Consider the following 16,783-nt stretch of genomic DNA (forward strand, 5'->3'; position numbering starts at 1 on the left):
TGCCTCGCACCAAGTGGGTCCAAGGTTCAGTCACTGGGCAGGGCTCTTCTGACTGGAGTTTGCATGTTCTTCCTGTGCCTGTGTGGATTTTCTCACAGAGCTCTGGTTCCTCCCACCACCGAGAAAACACGCCAACGTACTGCTGCCTGTGTTGTTCCAGGACGCTCACGCAGAAGGTTCAATAAAGAAAAGAAGAATTTGAATTTTGAATTGTTTGATGCAAAATGTATTTAACCCTCCCATACACACACACACACACGCGCACACATGCAGATGCACAGTGTTGTGATCTCAATCAGCAGCAGCACAGCATCTCCTCCTCTCATCTGGGGCCCTGCACAGGCAGTGAGGCAGATAACTTTCAAGGAGTGAGAAGAGCAAAGGAGGAGGAGGAGTTGTTTTAATTAAAATGAATGAATTCCTCACTGATGTGAGCATTTAACAAAAAAAAAAAAATCATGCAGACGACACACAAACTGGTGCACAAACATTCACCAGAGTGCAGGAAATGAGGTGGGTGATGCTCAAAAATTTTCATGATGGGGAAGAGTAGGCATATCAAGCTGCACACACACACACTTTAAGCTGTGGTATCAGTGCATCATTTTCTCTCTCGTTAATTAATTAAGCATTTCTTAGCTGCCCCGGAGTCTTCTGGAGGAGGTCAGGGTGGATGGAGGTACAAATGGAGAAATCTCTAAAACTGTGTACACGCAAAGGCAGAAATCCGCATTCATTTTGTCACATTTATTAAGTGGTTCATTTCCTCTTTTATAGATCTCAGTCTTTACTGAAGCCTTTGCAGAACTGAGCGCGCCCACAGCAGAGAAGAAAAAGCTGAATTTGACCAAACTGAGTCATTAAAGAAGTTTAGGGCTGTGGTAAATGTGGTAAAAATGAAATTCCAGATTTTTAAATGAAAACACACTCATGTGTAGATTTAGCCTAGAAAATGTGCTCAAGCATGGTCTGATATGTGTGTAAAGTTCATGTTTGCATGCTAATTAACCGCACAGAATCGCATTTTCCTCAAAATGTGTTCGCAGCTGCATCTCAGAGACAGAGGCACCTTTGTCACTGAATACCAGAGTGTCAGTGACGAGCCTGTTGTTCAGACATTAAAGCACATCTGAGCTGTTAGTTATGAAAATATTTGCAGATGAGTCTGTGTTAGCTGATGATGCAACGCTCAGAAACACTGTCAGTCAGGGTCGTGGCTCCCGCGGCACCCCTTCCTAACGTGCTGTGGGTCTGGTTCCTCACATCCCTGCAGATTTACACGACTGCATCTCAACAGCTTTAGCGATATGAGCTTCATATCAAGGCGTTTAATCCAAAGTGGTGAAACCTTTAGCCCAGAGTCAGATAAACTGGTTTGTCCAGTTTGTCCAGTTTATTTAGAGAAGTGTTCCTGATGAAACATCCGACAGTTTACAGACAGGCTGCTGCTTTATCTGAGATCTGCTGCCTGCTACAGAGGGCTGCACATGAAACACACGAGGCCTCGAGACGAGATATAAGGAACATGAGAGGATTGGAAAACACGGAGACGCAGAGAGATAAAAGATGAGGAGATAAAAATGGAGAGATTAAACAGTAGAATAAAAATCACAGCGCGGTGGAAGATCTAAATAAACCAAAGGCGCCGACACAGAATGAAATCTATGAGATGACAGTCTGGTTCTGGTGAAGAGCCAGGTTGGTCTCTCTTATCCAGGATGAGGTTCATCAACTGCTCTCTCCTCCTCAGCTTGTTTAGAAGGTGTAGAGGTGTGAATGAGGATGTTTGTCAGTTTCCGAAAGGCAGAGATTGTTGAGAAATGTGTGATTTTTCACAGCAATGAGGCCTTTTGGTTTCCTCCGAGGTGACTGTGGTCAGAGTGAGGTGACAGTTTTCAACCATCACAAGTTTAAACCTGAAGAGAAAATGTGACTGCTGGATTGTGAGAGTTTCATGAGTGACCCTCTGCCACTGTCTTCATATTCAAATATAAAACAAGTGTCATATAAGTAGCAACAGACTTAAAGCTGTAGGTTTAGAGATCTGGGAGTCACGAGATGGGTATTGTGACATAAATACATACACATACCAGTGACGTCTTTCAACAACCACAGGGAAGAGATAAAAAAGAAAATTCAAGATGCATTCTTTTTAAAATCAAAGCAGACGTCATACATTTAGAGGCAGGAGCAAAATTTTCAGGCAAGGGGCAAAAAATCAATTAAAAATATATACAGGTACATTATGAACAGCAGGAATTTCTGATTACTACGAGTATAAAACAATCTGGCCACTGGGTAATGCTAAAGAGGTGGTGGTGACAGAATTGCAAAGTGTCCAGGATTAAATAAATCAGGAAATTATTAGGACACAAACTTGGTGCAATGAGTGCCTTACCAGGATGGATCTTTCAGCCCTGAGCAGTGTCTGCAGGCATAAGTTTCTGCATCAGCAGCCACCAGCAGGAAACATGCAACAACACTTTGATCAGATCAGGACTCGTCTAATGGATTTTGACAGCACGACACGACCTCATGAGGTCAACCTGAAACTATAATAATAGTTTCCCACTGTGACGACGTGCTGTTCAATACTGATCAATACCAGTGTATCGCAGTTGAGCCTCAGCTGGACAGGCTGCAGTGTTTTACGTAATAACTTGTTACAACCAACACATTTTTTTTATTGGTTAGTGCACTCTGGAGTTCGTGTGGACGACATCTGTGTACTTCAGAGCCACAAAGGTGTGAGCGAGGAGGTTGGGGTGGATAGATGGGTTCACTTTAGCACACTTTGATCTGTTTAAAGAAAGATGTAAAAGAATTAAAGATTGTAGAAAAACATATTTTCCTTCAACTTAATTGCCTCCTGACAAATCAGAATCCTGACAGATCTCAAGAAGCTTTTAAGAGTCTGCTCTTTGTACTTCAGACTCAGGATGTTACGCTGTTTGAACTGTTTAGATCTTCCTGCTGCTGTCGGCTGAATCTCGTGGACTAAGTTAATCACGTTGTTGTCATTCAAGGACCTTCAATGACTTTCCTCCAATATCAACACATCTGACTCTGTTATTGCAAGTAACATGTCATCTTCTTATGTGCCACATTTGGTGGAGCACCACAAGGCACCTTACTGGGTCCAGTTTCCTTGTACTGGTTGTGCTTTCTTTGGTTCCTATTTGTAGAAAATCTCAGATCTCTGTTTTAATGCAGATGACACTCAGCTGTACTTTTGTGTTTTTTAACAGTTTCACCTTTAGCGCATTTCCGTCATTGTAGATGTAATGACAAAGGTCCTCTAACCTCAACAGTGGCAGATGTAGTGGTGTAAAGTTTACACCTCTGCATCTGATGCTTTGCATTGCACTTGGTGATGTGAGGCTTGGATGCAGCTGCTCAGCCATGGAAACCCATCCCATGAATCTTTCTACACACTGTTCTTGAGCTAATCTGAAGGCCACGTGAAGCTTGGAGGTCTGCAGCGAAAGTTGGCGATCTCTGCACGCTACGCACCTCAGCATCCACTGACCCCACACTGTGATTTTATGTGGCCTACCACTTCCTGGCCAAGTTGCTGTAGTTCCCAATCGCTTCCACTTTGTTATAATCCCACTAACAGTCCACAGTGGAATATTTAGTAGTGAGGAAACTTTAGGACTGGACTTGTTGCACAGGTGGCATCTGATCAGGGTACCACGCTGGAATTCACTGAGCTCCTGAGAGCAACCCATTCATTCACTAATGATAATAGAAGCAGTCTGCATGCCTAGCTGCTTGGTTTATACACCTGTGGACATGGAAGTGACTGGAACACCTGAATTCAGTGATTTGGATGGTGAGTGCATACTTTTGGCAATAAAGTGCATGTGGTGCATGAGGTTGGAGGGCTTGTTATTGGTTAATGAGTAACATGATGCCTGAGTTTAGGCTTTTCAGTGGTTTCTGGAGGGCTTACGCAGTGTGTGAAGAAATGCAGTGGCACTATCATCTGTGATGGCTGAGGTTTTTTTTCTTTTGTGAAAATAAAACATTTATCAGGAGTCAGCAGACAAATCTCAGGTAACCAAACACTGAAATGATTCCTGTAAACATTCAGTACCCTAGCAACAGGGCAAAGCCTCCATTAATGAACGTCAGCTGAACAAGTTATTGTCTAGTTCCCTAATATATACCAGTCTCCATTTTTATTCAGGCCAGTGTGGTATTGTTTCTCGAAAGAATGATGCAAAACTCTCATTATAGATTTTTTTAGTTTTTTGGTTTCGGTGCTGCATAAAATAGTTTAGGTGGTAGGGAAACTCAGGATTTTGACATCCACAAACCTCCTGCTGCCGAACACTGGGCTGAATGAGAACGCTGAGCCGAGTGACGACAGAACTGATATTTACTCTGATGGATGAATGAACGCATGGGTGAATAGCCTCTGTGTGTTTGTCTGAGACCCCCTGACCTCACTACGGGATCACTTCCTCTGGCACTCGCACTGTTAGATGTCACCATCAGACTGACTGTAAACCGGCCGGATGTGCGGGGTAGGACGCAGACCTCCTGAAGAGCCTGAACCCAGAAGCAACAACTGTATGTTTAAACACATCAGTCAGCATCTTCTGCTCTTCCAGCTCCTGGTTCTTTGTTTACTATTACAACACAGAAACGAGCTTTAAAAACCTGTTTAGCCTGCATCAACTGGAGAATCCCACATTTAAAACATTAATAATGTTGCTTTCAGAGAGATATTTCAGCTTTAATTGCACCACATTTAATTAAACGGACTATAAACTGTGTTTATTATCCCACTGCATTTAATGACAGTGTGAAAACAGATTTAATTGTTATAGTGGCAAAGCTGCAGACAATTATGAGCTGATTCTGCAGCTCTGCTCAGCTTTATAGCGGGTCATCCTTTTGTTCAGCTGTCCAGCCACAACTGTACAGTTCTGCCTCACTCTTGGCGTTGTTTAATGGAGAAACGGCTATAAAAAGCCACATGCAGCAAACGACTAACAGACAGAGACGAGCTGCTGAACATAACGGAGCTCTGCATTAAACAAATATAAATGTGAGTTTCTGTGAAGTATAAAAATTAGCATAAAGGGGCATAAAGGTTAAAAATCTGTGCAAAAAAAATAGAATCAAAACAAACAATCAGCATAAAGACTGAATCTGCAGCTTCATTTAAGCAATAAACTGTGTGAACTGAAAGTTAATGACGCTCCAGGCGCGGTTATTTGTCTTTAGAGTCGCCTTCGTTCAGGAGTTTATATCACAAAACAAGGAAAATTCTCCACATTGTCGACAGTAATCCTTAAAGCGTGACTTTACAAGCTGCTGAGTCTTAAAATAGAACAAATCTACAACATCTGCAACTGACTTCAGCTCAGCTTCAAAGAAAAACGTGAAAACATGAATAAGACACAAACTGGCCAAAGATTAATTTAATGTTAGCGCCCTCCTGTTAAAATATGATACAAACAGATTCTTAGGATCATGTTTTATTGCTGTGTGAGAGAGTGAAGACAATAACACAAACACACCGACACACAGCAGGGTCGTAATTCCAGGTTTTTGTCTTCAAGGTCGCCTAACGCCTCAGCTGGCTCTGCGCCGTTGGCCGTCCTTCATTTCTTTTAAACAGCCTGACAGAAGCTGCCCTCAGACGCCTTTTAGTGTTTCAGTGTTTGTGGCCTGATGACTGTGTTTGATTAACAGGGGGCGGAGCCGCAGGCTGTGTTCATTAAACGACAGGTTCAGATTTTAAAGTCTGCCTTAGACTGACTGTCAGAGAGAAAATAAAAAAAAGTAGGTTTTGCTGCGATCGCTCGGCCTGTTCACACTTTAACAGATGTTTCCAACCCCCAGTCATCATGTGAACATAGTAACCTCAGCTGAAGATGCCGAAGTACTTACACTGATGATTCTTTGAGAAAGAGGGGATGTGTTGATGAGCAGGAGGATTATCACAGCTGTCAGAGGAACTCCTCTTTCCCTGTTGGTTATTAAACTGGAGAAAATGTCCGGTTTTAAAGAGAAGTTCTGAATGCAGTTCAGGCCGAACCCTCTTTAAATGTGCTGATGTCAGGTCTCGGGTGTGTGCAGGTTAATAAGCGGGAAGCAGCTGTATTGACGAGGACAGATGAGCAGGAGCTGCTCGGTCTATAGATCATCAATCAATAGCTGCGGTGATTGATTAGCTGTACACTCCACGTAGCTCATTAACTCATTATAGGCTCCGGCAGGCAAACAGGAAGTGATTCATTGCTTGACCTCACAGTTGGCCTTGATGGCAGATGGCTGATGAAGAGCCAATAAAGGCGTAATCCACCCAAAACACAAGACCGTGGGCGCAGAGCCAGGAGGCGCAGGAGACAGTTTGACAGAGGTGAACACGCCTGTTTCCACGCTTTCCCAAATCAAGTGATGACACAAACCTTGAGGGACTTTAGACCCTCCGGGGCCCTGAGCCGCTGCCTGCTTCGCCCTGATGACAATTCTGACATCCCAGACTGTGGATGGGGAAATGCCTGTGATTACACATGAAAATAATGCAGAAACCATTGATTTATCAGTGAGTTGATCAGTAATTCATCAGCAGTGCTGGCAGTTGGTTTTGATTAACACCTGAACCCCGAGGGTCAGATAGACCTGCTGTATCTGAGAGTGGGAGTTTATCAACATGTTGACCGAGAGAAAAAGTCTTAACCATAAAACCTGATTTCACTAACAGACACTCATAGACTGTATATAAAAGATGGATGCCACCATTGCGACATCACCAACTGCGTTCTGAAGTTATGTCTTAAAGCTTCAAATATAGATTTTTTTTTTAAACCAGACGCCATGAACGAGGATCTGACTGTGAAACCGAGAGAGTCCCAAGAGGGGCGACTTGGGATTGACAGCTCATGAGTCAATGAGCTCCCTGGCTTATCTTCCTTTCTGACTCTAATATAACCATAATTTTCAAACATGAATTTCATGTTTTATTTAGTATGACTTGAAACTGGTGATTGCACCCATAAACTCAAGTTTACTGAGGTCATAGAGCGGGGGAGCTGAGGGCCAGTTTCCCACAGTCTTCCATACAACTGGAAGTCTTCTTACAACCAGAGGAGTTGCCCCCCCGCTGGTCTAACAAACTTTAGATTACCACGGAAGCAAATGGTCTTAAATTAAAAGTTTATGTGGGGGATGTGTGGGATCATGCAAAATTGCATCTTTTTTTTTTCCTCCCATGTCCCTTGTAGGGTTCCGTAGTTTTCTCTGCTTGGGGCCGAAAACTTGAAAAAATTAACATCCTGTTGTATTGAGTAAGACTTTAAAGTAGTGATTGACTCCATAAGCTCATCAGTGAATTGTTTTTTGAGCCCATAGACTTCTATACAAACAGATCGATTTAGCAGCCAGAGGGGTCGCCCCCTGCTGGCCATTAGAAAGAATTCAGAATTACAGCGCTTCACGTTTCAGTTGTGTCCATCGTTAATATACAGTCTGTGTTAGGACCGAACAGAATGGGAGCTGATGTACATCTGTGTTTGTGTACCTCCAGGAAACGTCCTCCTGATGAAGAAGGTTCCTCCTCCTCACGGCTCAGTTTCTACATCACAGCAGCAGGTTGTCTCAACAGGTTGGTGCACCTCTAATCTCTGCCTGCTAATAAGTCTGGATGTCCGGCTGTCTACTGTGACAAACAGTGACCTCACAGGCAGCTGCCACATGGCGCCTGATGATGTCATCATTCTTGAACATCACCGAGATTAACTGGATAGACAGTATTGACCAGCAGAGTTGCCTTTAGATGATATTCTGCTGTTAGTGTTGCTGGTTCTCCTGTCTCTATTGCATCGCATTTTTACATCTGCACTGCAGCCCCGAACCTTTCTAGACATTACCTAATGGAGCTGCACATAAATATGCAAATGTGTGATGGTTGAGTTGGACATTAAACAGTCTTTAACCTGCCAGTTCCCCGCCACAAAGTCCATGTGATGCTTGATTGTGCCCATGTGAGAATACCGCAGCTAATTGTTCAGTTAATTCACAGCAAGTGAGTGGGCGTCATGCGTGCTGCCTCCTGCACTCTTCGCCTAAACCAAACAGATTAGAAATAAGAGCGAGCCTGAAGTGGACTATTTCCTGCTGTGTGCTGCACGTTAGAAAGGACATCTGTGGAATAAGTCCTGACCTGATTCTTCTGACGATGAAGATCACATGTGAAAACAGATTATTAGAATTGCTGGTGGAAGTTGCTGGGGAGTGCGGTGATAGATGGAGGATGCAGGGATTTAATTAGTTGTTACAGAGAATCTGCAGATTCAGGATCGGTGACCCAAAGATCATCAGAGGGAGTTACTGCGACAGAAGAGCCATTGTTACCAGTGTGCCTCTCTCTGTCTGTTTTCCTCTCGCTCTCTCTCCTAAGATAGTCAATCGTGTGATTAATCAAACTTTTGTGTGATCAGGTTTCAGCCGCCTTGCTGTTGAAATGAGTTTCTGCAGACAGGAAAATTCAGACAAATGACTTTAATAAAAGAAAAATTTCTACAGCCATAAATTCACCCCAAATGAAATTCCCCATTCAGCTGTGTCATTTCTGTCCCCTGTCTCTCATATATCTGTATCTGTATCTATAAACAGACTCATTTCCCTTCATGTGCTAGTTTGCATTAACTTAATTTATTTCACCGATTTTTAAACGAAACGACCCTGAAGATAAATAAAGCCGAATTTGATTTTTTTGATTTTTATCTGGGACACATCGCCTCGCTGCATCACACACGCATTTCCCCCCAATTACTGCATGTCACCTTTCACCCCCCCCCTCCCCCTCATTCATTACTCCGCCTGGTTGGTTCGTCTCTGTACAAGCCGCTTTTCACGCTCTCTAAACCTGCCCCCTCCTCTCACCCCCACCTCCCCCTTCATCACGTACCTCTCCCCTCCTCCCGTTCCTCCTCTCTCCACCCTCCGCCCCCCTTTAAAGCCTCTTCACTTGTCCTTCATCTTTTGTTTCTACCACACAGCCTTGCATACCTGGAAAAAAAAAAAAATACCACACGCTCCCTGAAATATCATATCTTATCTCATGCCGAAGTCTAGAGGAGGGCCGTACCGTGAAGTTCAACACAGCCAGGCTTCTTTTGTGCTAGCTGCCTCCACAAAACCTAAGACTCCAATCAGAGATAATGGGTATCACATCACTGGTTATCAACTTTCTTTGTTAACCCAGGCTTTCTTTCTCAGGCTCACATAAAAGAGGGCTTTTGACGCCTCAGCTGACTCTTCGCTCAGCAAATGTCTACACTGTTGCTGAGAAAAGCCAAGTGCTGGCAGAAAATAGTTAACTCTGTAAATTCATACATAAACATATTTTTTCTACCATTTATTGCATTTAGTGCTGCTGATCATTTCTGAGGTGGCACTGCACGAAAAACTGATTTTAAGGCCCGCAGACTTCACCGTTTCCCAGCAGTTAAAGGACACGTTAGAGCTCTAAACTTTCAAACTAGATTTATTTAAACATGATCACAAGGAGTGCATTTAGGTCTGACACTCTTATAATGAAGTAAAAGTGGAAATCTTTAATGACTGATATACATTACTATAGGTTTATGGCTCAGTTACACTAGAGTAAAAAAAAAAACAAAAAAGATGCCAGCCTCCTTGTGAGTAGGAAAAATCAGTGTTTGCCCGGTGACTGCACAAAATTATGTTGCATTCTGTAACCAACTGCGAGTAGTTGGTCACCAAGAAGTGGAGCGTGCAGCAGCCTCAACCTCTTAACGACCGCTTTCTGCACAGGTCGGCTGATGGGAGGCAACCTGTCTCCAAACGATCCGACTCAGACAAGCAGTCACTCGCAGACAGATTAGCAAAAGGTTTGCAAATAGACAGCAGTTCCAGGTAACTTTAAAAGGATCTATAACCATTTTATTTATTTTCTGTCATATATTTACTGTTACAGTTGTTGATGCTTGTACTAAACATGATTTCAAAGATGATGTCAGCATATGTAAAAGTAATCCCTGTGAGCCAAAGGCTCAGGCTGCAGACTGCTGTAAACCCTCTGTTTAAAGCCTTTTTTCCTGCTGTTGGGAGAGAGAAGATCAACTGAGGGGCTCCTCCAGAGCAGGCAGCAGAAACTAGCAAAGAAGCGTTTCAGGCAAATATAATGTCAGCAAAGAGTTGCTGTTTTTGTTGGTGGTGTTTGGGGATCTTTGTTGTTTTCATGGGTGGTCCCTCATTATGATTGGCTCGTCCATCCATCCATCCATCCATCCATCCATCCATCCATCCACTTTCTTCCACGTATCCAGTTCTGGGCTGTGCGGGCGCTGGAGCCTATCCCAGCTGTCATAGGGTAAGAAGCAGGTTTTCAATGTCATGCCTTCAAAATGATTTTAATGTTCTGAAGGAAATATTGCAAACTAATCCAGATCCAATCATCCTTCTGAGTCCAGGGCCAGTTCATGCACGGTGTGGAGAGAATTTTCAGCCTTGGTGTAGGTATGCAGTCCAAGAGTGCGCTTGTTATTTTTGTTGCTGTTTGCTGAACAGCTGCTGAATGGATGCTGAAACTAATGGAAAAGCTGAGAATATGAATTTGTGGCTCAGTGAGGACACAGTCCTAAAGTGGAATGAAGCAGACTTTAATTGGTCACGTTTTATTTCCTTTGTCTGATTGGCTGTAAATTGTCGAGTGGACTGATTTTAAATGGACTTTAAATAACGAGTGTTTGTTTGAGACGTTAATGCAGAAATATAAAATCACATCATGGACGCTGCTGCACCAGCTGGCCACACACACGGCCGTTCTCCTATCTTTGTGAGGACCCTCAGGCACATACTGCACTCCTGGGACACTCAGGCCCGGATTATACTGGGTTGCGGATGCACACGCTGACAGCTGCAGGCACAGCGGACGGGTAGCTGTTCTTGTTATATACATATTCTGGTCTGCTCGAAGAAAGCATTACTGACACGCAGAGTTAGGTAGTGCCAATCCAGACAAGTCCACACGACAAAAGCAACAAAGGGAAGTGCACAGGCATCCACACAAAGAGTCTGATGACTTAATTTAACCCACACGTGCAGAAAGTGTAACACTTGTGTAACCCTGAACATAAACCTGGTTCTCATCCACAACAGAAAACCAGATCTGAACCCTCAGACGGCCGTTTGGAGGTCTGAGGCCCGAGCAAAATGTCCTCACAAAGACGGCTGCAGTTAATCCTGTGTGTTTTTCTCTTTGTGTGTTTGATTGATGTGATCGGTGTGTGTGTGTGTGTGTGTGTGTTCAGTAGTGCGTGTGACCCTAAGTATGTGTGCGCGATTAATATTACATGAGGGCTCCTGATGAGAGGTGGACAAACACTCCCAGCTGAGCTCTAACACACACACACACACACACACACACATGCATGCACACATGAATGAATGCATGAGTTTATTGTCACACACACACTCAATCAAATGAGGTCGCACACGCGTGTTTTACCAGCAGAGTGTGTGTCACAGATAAGATGATGGCGATAACACACACACACACACACACACACACACTTACTCTTCACGCTGTCTTCACATCGCATTAAACAGTCGGTGGTTACCATGACGACCCGAACACTTTGTGATTCTCACCTGCTGTGACCTGTCAGCTGTGAACCAATCAGGCGGCAGAAAACAGAAACTTTCACTCACCTTAGCAGAGATGTTTAGTTTGGACGGAGTCTTCCTCTGCTGTGACTGATCAGCGCTGGTCAGTGCTGATCACTATCGATCCCATGTGGTTCTGCTCGTCGTTCTGCTGCTGGATTTTCTTTCTGTGTGGGACAAAAAAAAAAAGAAGAACAAAGAAAAGAAAACAACATCAAGAAGACACGAGTAAGACCCAACCCCGGTCCAGGGCAGGGAAAAGACTCGCACCTGCTGCAATCTGACGACTGTGAGAACATGTAGAAGACTAAGCAGCTGGTTCCCATCATGCACCGTGGCTCACAGTGGGATTGCTGGGCCGCCCACAGCAGCAGCTGATGGAGGAGAATCAAAGAGACGCGTCGGCTGTGGGACATCCTCAGAGAGACGTCCTCAGAGGGATTCCACTTTCTCTGTGAGAGGGTTCATTTTATCTGCAGAGGAGGTTTTACTGAAGAACACGGCGTCCCCGAACACGAGAAATCTGAGCCCCGAGCTTGTTAATTATGACTCAGATATCTCATAACATGTGTAACACAGATAGATAATGTCCAGCTGTCCGCTTTGACAGGAAGTGGCTGCAGTGTTGTCAGATTTTGGCAGCTGTTTCCTGTAATCCGGCAGGTAAACTGGTTTTGATTTGTTTCCAGCTGTGAAAATGCAGTTTTCAGACCGTCAGGGAGACACGAGGCCAACATCCTCAGTCAAACGACTGCAGGTTATCTAAACAGAACAGGAAGTTTATGCCTACCGCACTCAGGAAGACTTTGAAAAGACTAAAGTCTGCCACATTATCACATCTAAAGACAATGAGTCAGAGATTTCAGTCAGAGAGGGAAAATATACATTAATATTAAACATATCTTATTTTATCAGAATCTCAAGACAAGAGAAATACTTTTAGGCTCACTGTACACCTAACCATCAAAATGAGCTTTAACAAAACTCTCAGGATTTTATTGCTACACTAGATATTTGTCTGAGACACTGAAATAGCTCGAAAGGTTTGGCATGAGGCAGTCATTAGTGTTAGAAATGAGAAACTTAAACCTCACATTCAGGCACGCGCACAGCATGTTTCGATGCCGTGTTACTTCCACTTCCTGAGGATGTCACTGTCTCTGATCTCTGTCCAAAATAAACCACCACAAACCCACAAAAAGTTCGTAATCTGCTTGAGAATCTCGTGTTTAAGTTTTCTTCAGCGTTGGCGTAAACAGCGATGGATGTCTGAAGAACCACGATGTACTTCAGACAGAAAAAGTCACTTCGGTTTAATTAAAAGAAATTCATGAGAAAACATCTACACGAGACACAGAATGAACACAACTAAACTAAAAGAACAGTCTTTCCTCAACCTGAACCACACATAGGGAGCTGGATGGTCTTAATCTTGGACCTGCTCCGTTCCCTCCACCCTCCTGCTGCAAGTTTTAATGCAACTCTTGACTGTTTGACTGAGATTGCTCATCAATACTGAGTCAAATATCTTGAACATTTATTGATTTTAAAGTGTGTGATTCTCCTAAAGATGCTTAGCTTCTCTGGATTTGACTGAAATTAGTTTAAATTGATTTACCTGACAGATCACTGCAGATTGTCCCCAGTCCTCCCCCATTTGCATTTTTCTCATTAAGAATCAATGTGTGGAAACAGCATGTCACTTAATAACACAGTTTATTTAGTACTCAGTCCATTGTTCACAGTCTCACCTTAATTTTATTCAAACTGACCACATTTTGAATAAACATTTTCCACTGCAGGTATTCAGTTTGTACCTGCTGTTGGAACAGGTTTACATTTACTGCAACTGTATCACTTCACAGTCAGAGCCGTTGCAAAATCATTCCCTCATCGGCTTGATCCAATGGATCCTACAACGGTGGAAAAAGAAGGGCTAAAAGGGTGGGTCAGAGAACCATATCAAGCAGCGACCTCCAGGCTGAAAAATGAAGCCAATGTGCAAAAGGCTGCAGTTCCTCTAGTGGCCACTTGAGGCTGTTTCCAAAACCTGCTTTGGCAGGTGTGCCAGCACAGGTACCTGTCTGCTAGGCCCCACCTCCACCTGAACTGGACTGGACCTTTCAAGCGCATTGGTGCTGTTGGTGACAAATGCAGATATGTGTGCAGTTTATTGTACTAACAGACCATCCAAGAAGTCTGTGCTCGGTTTTTGGTGGTAAAATTCAAGTATTTTACTAGTATTAGCTGAGAACTTCACCCTCCTGTCTCCGATTTGCCTCCTGTACTCTCTCACAAAGATGGACTGGTACTCATACAGCGCCTTTCTCCTCACGTGCACTGGGTTCAGTATCTTACCAGGGGGTACTTCACCATGTGGACTGGAGGAGCCGGGGATCGACCCGCTGGGCCGCTCGAGCACCTGAGCCACATCCGTGTGGATATCTGCATACAAATAATGCACTTTTAAAATACTCCGAGCGTTCATTTATGTGAGCAACATCTTGTTTTTATGAGTTCTGCTGATGGAACCTGACGCTAGCATCACTTTCCTCTCAGGTGAGGCAGTGATTTAAATAGTAATAATAGTAGTTTTACTGCTGTATTGGGAGAATTTGGTGCCTTTCCTGCTGCTGCAGTATTTTGTGGCTGGATTCGTGGTTAGACTCCTTCAATCCGCAGCAGCTCAAACAGTCAGCGGGGTGTGGTAACGCTCTCTGATTTACTACCTCCCTCACCCTCTCTGACTCCAACTTCACGCCTCAACCTACCTATTAAATATTAATTATTTGGCCACGCCCCCTCCAACTCCACCCACAGAAGCGTGGAACATAAGCCCCGCCCCTTCAATTTCCTTCTGGGTTTTCCTTTCTGAGTCTCCCCCCTCTCTCTCTCTCTCTCCCCCTGCTTTCTCTGAATGTCTCTCGCCCTCTCTCTCCCAGAACAATGTGTCGTTCACAATAATGGGATTACAGCCATCTAGCCGGCTGCTCACCCGCCCTCCCTCTCTCTCTCCTGTCATCCCCTCTCTCCCTCCATCTGTCTGCTGGTAGTCCTCCGTCCTCCCTCTCTCTCTCTTTCTCGGCCGGTGTTTAGGCTCTTTCAGTTCTTGTCGTCTGTCTCTCTCTTTTTTGGAGGAATGAAAGAAAAACGGACTGTTTCCTGAAAGAAGTAAGTGTCTGTTTCTCTCCCCCCCTCTCACTCTGTCCCTCTTTCTCGGGCTCTCATGTGGTGTGCGTGCCCCTCGCTCGGTGAGGAGGCTTTGATTGACAGCTGACTCTCGTTAATTGCGCTGTTATTTAATTAGTGGGGCAGGAATCAGAGACTGGACTCTGACCGTCGCTTTCTGTCACTGTGCGCAGAAGTTTCCTGCAGCTGTTTTTTTTTCCGCTCCCTCTGAAATGTGTCGCTGACTGTTGAATTCTGTTTTCATGCAGGTTTTATTCTGGCAGGTCTGTGGCAGAGTAGTAACGGCTTCAGTAAAGCTCCTAAAGTGTTCAGAGTGATGAACTTCACTCGTGTCAGACAAGAAAGAAAAGAAGGTGCAAACGTGAAGCGGCTCCTTGTAAACACCTTTTTGTTTCTTTCTCCTGCTGTTGGCAGTTTGTTCAGCACTGTGCACATAAAGGTGCAGCGGCTGAGTCAGGCTCTGTGACAAAGCTGCTGCTGTTTGAGCGGTTTATTCAATTAGGATGTAGAAGAATTTCCCACCAGAAATCCCCTGAAAATGTGCGAACCTGAAGATGAACGAGTCCATTTAATTTTGGAGTCTGTGCGTTTCTTTTCTGCAGACTCTTGTCGTGTTCTGTGGGTGAAGTCTCGTTTTGGATGGACAAAATGTTTGGCTTGAAACACAAATACAAACTCAGTGAAATCAAGCAGAAATGCATCCCTGTTTGTCATGAAAAGTAACTGAAACCTTCATTATTGTGTCTGAGTTGTGTTGTTTCCTTTGAAAGCTGTTTGACAGTGCAGACCAAAGAAGAAGTGCTGCTGGTCTCGATCTATCCATCCATTCATCCATCTGTTAGCTCTATCTGCTTTATCCTTTGGAGAGTGGCAGGGGGGCTGCAGCCTTTTGCAGCTGACATTAAGCGAGAGGTGGGGTTCACCCTGGACAGGTCACCAGTCGATCACAAGGCAGAACTGCAGCAGCAATATGCTGAAAATGCTCCACAAGTACAATAATATGCAATAAAATGACCTGCATTCAGAATCTTACTTCAGCATAAAAATGTGAATAAAAAACATCAAAAGTAAAAGTACTTACTAAGCAGGATGGCCCAGCACACCAGAACCATCCGGTTACCTAAAATTATCTCCAAGTCCAACATGGACCTGCCCCAAACCTCTTAATATAAGCTTCACAGCCCCACCAGTGATTTAAAAACACAGTTTTACCTGCACTCGTCTAAGAGCCTTACAGCCGGCCTGTTCTTATCCCCACAGCATCAAATACCGCCGCTGTCCAAATTCTGCACGTGTCCTTTTGCCCCCGAAGCACTTATTTTAGGTTCAGTGCGACAGGACTGCCACTCACAACTCATCACTGTCGACACTTCTTAAGCCCTCTCAGCATCACCTGAAATGCTCTGTTTAATGCACGTGGGAAATGCTGTGAAGGGGCATAATTTAACCCAGGACGGTGAAGCTCCAGCAATATTTGTGATATACAGTATTTTTTTTTGACAGCCATGTTTTGGCTCGTGGTCTTCATCTGAGTCATCATAAAACATACCGCAGAAAACATTTTAATAGTGAGGTTATAGAGTAGATAAAACAAAAAGCAACATCTTCATAGATCTCTGCAAACGAAGCCCCGGCAAACACCGAGCGTCGGTGGGGAGTGTCCAAAGGAAAACATATTTTAACCTAATTTTCCAAAGCTTCAGAAAGTTTTCAGGGCTCGATTCTCAGCACAGAGTAAAAAATGAAACACTTTAGTGGTTAAAAACAAGGTGAAAAAACTCAAAGTTCCCCAGCAGGATGCAAACCGCTCTCTCCTGGCTGACAAATGTTTGACTCACACCACAATCACCCCTTTAAATTCCTAATGTGAACACTGCACAGATTTTTACTATTATTGCTGCAGCCGGAGCAGCGAGGCGCAGATGCTGAGGACACCGTGTGT

At 44.1% G+C, this 16,783-nt stretch overlaps 1 protein-coding gene across 2 annotated transcripts in view; it reads left to right on the forward strand.

The window, feature by feature from the left end:
- plxnb3 (plexin B3) overlaps positions 1 to 16,783 on the forward strand; it is an 86,084-nt gene that overhangs the window by 17,951 nt on the left and 51,350 nt on the right. The window contains exon 2 of one of the 2 annotated variants that reach the window (XM_030733028.1): positions 7,547 to 7,624. The gene's annotated coding sequence lies outside the window, so the exon portion shown is untranslated. Of the gene's footprint in view, positions 1 to 7,546; positions 7,625 to 14,700; positions 14,824 to 16,783 lie in introns of those variants that run through there. The other variant, XM_030733029.1, reaches the window with a different exon arrangement.

This window comes from Archocentrus centrarchus, chromosome 7 (assembly GCF_007364275.1).
Source record: "Archocentrus centrarchus isolate MPI-CPG fArcCen1 chromosome 7, fArcCen1, whole genome shotgun sequence".
NCBI classification, from domain to species: domain Eukaryota; kingdom Metazoa; phylum Chordata; class Actinopteri; order Cichliformes; family Cichlidae; genus Archocentrus; species Archocentrus centrarchus.